Source organism: Colletes latitarsis, unplaced genomic scaffold (assembly GCF_051014445.1).
Source record: "Colletes latitarsis isolate SP2378_abdomen unplaced genomic scaffold, iyColLati1 scaffold0021, whole genome shotgun sequence".
NCBI lineage: Eukaryota > Metazoa > Arthropoda > Insecta > Hymenoptera > Colletidae > Colletes > Colletes latitarsis.
In genome coordinates, this window is record NW_027488371.1 from 4,603,708 (window position 1) to 4,608,050 (window position 4,343).

The window sequence follows — 4,343 nt, forward strand, 5'->3', positions numbered from 1 at the left end:
TGTGGCACCACACTCTAACAGTGAGTTAAACCTGGATTCAATCTATATTTTAGAGGACATCACCGGTTAGGTTTGGGTTAGGTCTGGTATTTGCCATCATCTGGCTCATACTTTCGCATTTTTCGCATACTTGTTGGCCAGATCCAGGGCGTATTCTGGTTTGGATCACGTAGTAATGTGGTACCACACAGTCACATGAGTTAAACCTGGATTCAATCTATATTTTAGAGGATAACTCCGGTTAGGTCAGGGTTAGGTCAGGTGTTTGCCATCATCTGGCTCATTCTATCGCATTTTTTACCTACTTGTTGGCCAGATACTGGGCGTTTTCTGGGTTGTATCACGTGGTAATGTGGTACCGCACTGAAACAGTGAAGTAATCCTGGATTCGATTTATATATTAGAGGGTAACACAGGTTAGGTTTGGGTTAGGTCTGGTATTTGCCATCATCTGGCTCATACTTTCGCAATTTTCGTATACTTGTTGGCCAGATACTGGGCGTTTTCTGGGTTGGATCAGGTAGTAGTGTGGTACTGCACTGAAACAGTGAAGTAATCCTGGATGCGATCTATATATTAGAGGGTAACACCGGTTAGGTTTGGATTAGGTCTGGCATTTGCCATCATCTGGCTCATGCTTCCGCATTTTTCGCATACTTGTTGGCCAGATACTGGGCGTATACTGGGTTGGATCACGTAGTAATGTGGCACCACACGCAAACAGTGAGTTAAACCTGGATTCAATCTATATTATAGAGGATAACACCGGTTAGGTCAGGATTAGGTCTGGTATTTGCCATCGTCTGCCTCATACTTTCACACTTTTCCCATACTTGTTGGCCAGATACAGGGCGTTTTCTGGTTTGGTTCACGTAGTAATGTGGTACCACACAGCCACATGAGTTAAACCTGGATTCAATCTATATTTTAGAGAATAACACCGGTTAGGTCAGGGTTAGGTCTGGTATTTGCCATCATCTGGCTCATACTTTCGCATTCTTCACCTACTTGTTGGCCAGATACTGGGCGTATTCTGGGTTGGATCACGTAGTAATGTGGCACCACACTCTAACAGTGAGTTAAACCTGGATTCAATCTATATTTTACAGGATAACACCGGTTAGGTCAGGGGTAGGTCTGGTATTTGCCATCGCCTGCCTCATGCTTTCTGATTTTTCGCATACTTGTTGGCCAGATCCTGGGCGTTATCTGGTTTGGATCACGTAGTAATGTGGTACCACACTGAAACAGTGAGTTAATCCTGGATTCGATCTATATATTAGAGGGTAACACCGGTTAGGTTTGTGTTAGGTCTGGTATTTGCCATCATCTGGCGCATACTTTCGCAATTTTCGCATACTTGTTGGCCAGATCCTGGGCGTTTTCTGGTTTGGACCACATAACAATGTGGTATCACACTTAAACAGTGAGTTAAACCTGGTTTCAACCTATATTTTAGAGGATAATACAGGTTAGATCTGGGTTAGGTCTGGTATTTGCCATCATCCGACTCATGCTCTCGCATTTTTCGCATACTTATTGGCCAGATCCTGGGCGTTTTCTGGTTTGGATCACGTAGTAATGTGGTTCCACACAGCAACAGTGAGTTAAACCTGGATACAATCTATATTTTAGAGGATAACACCTGTTAGGTCAGGGTTAGTTCTGGTATTTGCCATCATCTGGCTCATATTTTCGCATTTTTCGCATACTTGTTGGCCAGATCCTGGGCGTTTTCTGGGTTGGACCTGGTAGTAGTGTGGTAACCCACTAAAACAGTGAAGTAATCCTGGATGCGATCTATATTTTACAGGGTAACACCGGTTAGGTTTGGATTAGGTCTGGTATTTGCCATCATCTGGCTCATGCTTCCGCATTTTTCTCCTACTTGTTGGTCAGATCCTGGGCGTTTTCTGGGTCGGATCACGTCGTAATGTGGCACCACACTCAAACAGTGAGTTAAACCTGGATTCAATCTATATTTTAGAGGATAACACCGGTTAGGTCAGGGTTAGGTCTGGTATTTGCCATCGTCTGCCTCATACTTTCGCACTTTTCGCATACTTGTTGGCCAGATCCAGCGCGTTTTCTGGTTTGGATCACGTAGTAATGTGGTACCACACTGAGACAGTGAGTTAATCCTGGATTCGATCTATATATTAGATGGTAACAACGGTTAGGTTTGGGTTAGGTCTGGTATTTGCCATCATGTGGCGCATACTTTCGGATTTTTCTCCTACTTGTTGGCCAGATCCTGGGCGTATTCTGGGTCGGATCACGTCGTAATGTGGCACCACACTCAAACAGTGAGTTAAACCTGGATTCAATCTATATTTTAGAGGATAATACCGGTTAGATCAGGGTTAGGTCTGGTATTTGCCATCGTCTGCCTCATACTTTCACACTTTTCGCATACTTGTTGGCCAGATCCACCGCGTTTTCTGGTTTGGATCATGTAGTAATGTGGTACCACACTGAAACAGTCAGTTAATCATGGATTCGATCTATATATTTGAGGGTAACACCGGTTAGGTTTGGGTTAGGTCTGGTACTTGCCATCATCTGGCTCATAGCTTTCGCATTCTTCACCTACTTGTTGGCCAGATACTGGGCGTATTCTGGGTTGGATCACGTAGTAATGTGGCACCACACTCAAACAGTGAGTTAAACCTGGATTCAATCTATATTATAGAGGATAACACCGGTTAGGTCAGGATTAGGTCTGGTATTTGCCATCGTCTGCCTCATACTTTCACACTTTTCGCATACTCGTTGGCCAGATACAGGGCGTTTTCTGGTTTGGTTCACGTAGTAATGTGGTACCACACAGCCACATGAGTTAAACCTGGATTCAATCTATATTTTAGAGAATAACACCGGTTAGGTCAGGGTTAGGTCTGGTATTTGCCATCATCTGGCTCATACTTTCGCATTCTTCACCTACTTGTTGGCCAGATACTGGGCGTATTCTGGGTTGGATCACGTACTAATGTGGCACCACACTCTAACAGTGAGTTAAACCTGGATTCAATCTATATTTTACAGGATAACACCGGTTAGGTCAGGGTTAGGTCTGGTATTTGCCATCGCCTGCCTCATGCTTTCTGATTTTTCGCATACTTGTTGGCCAGACCCTGGGCGTTATCTGGTTTGGATCACGTAGTAATGTGGTACCACACTGAAACAGTGAGTTAATCCTGGATTCGATCTATATATTAGAGGGTAACACCGGTTAGGTTTGTGTTAGGTCTGGTATTTGCCATCATCTGGCGCATACTTTCGCAATTTTCGCATACTTGTTGGCCAGATCCTGGGCGTTTTCTGGTTTGGACCACATAACAATGTGGTATCACACTTAAACAGTGAGTTAAACCTGGATTCAATCTATATTTTAGAGGATAATACAGGTTAGATCTGGGTTAGGTCTGGTATTTGCCATCATCCGACTCATGCTCTCGCATTTTTCGCATACTTATTGCCCAGATCCTGGGCGTTTTCTGGTTTGGACCACATAACAATGTGGTATCACACTTAAACAGTGAGTTAAACCTGGATTCAATCTATATTTTAGAGGATAATACAGGTTAGATCTGGGTTAGGTCTGGTATTTGCCATCATCTGGCTCATACTTTCGCATTTTTCGCATACTTGTTGGCCAGATCCTGGGCGTTTTCTGGGTTGGATCTGGTAGTTGTGTGGTAACCCACTAAAACAGTGAAGTAATCCTGGATGCGATCTATATTTTACAGGGTAACACCGGTTAGGTTTGGATTAGGTCTGGTATTTGCCATCATCTGGCTCATGCTTCCGCATTTTTCGCATACTTGATGGCCAGATCGAGGGCGTTTTCTGGTTTGGATCACGCAGTAATGTGGTACCACACTGAAACAGTGAGTTTATCTTGGATTCAATCTATATTTTGGAGGATGACACTGGTTAGGTCAGGGTTGGGTCTGGTATTTGACATCATCTGGCTCATACTTTCGCATTTTTCGCATACTTGTTGGCCAGATCCTGGGCGTTTTCTGGTTTGGATCACGTAGAGATGTAGAACCACTCTGAAACAGTGTGTTAAGCCTAGATTCAATCTATATTTTAGAGGATAACACCGGGTAGGACAGGCTTAGGTCTGGTATTTACCATCATCTGGCTCATACTTTCGCATTTTTTGCATACCTGTTGGCCAGATACTGGGCGTTTTCTGGGTTGGATCACGTGGTAATATGGTACCGCACTGAAACAGTGAAGTAATCCTAGATTCAATCTATATTTTAGAGGATAACAGCGGTGAGATCAGGGTTGGGTCTGGTATTTACCATCATCTGGCTCATACTTTCGCATTT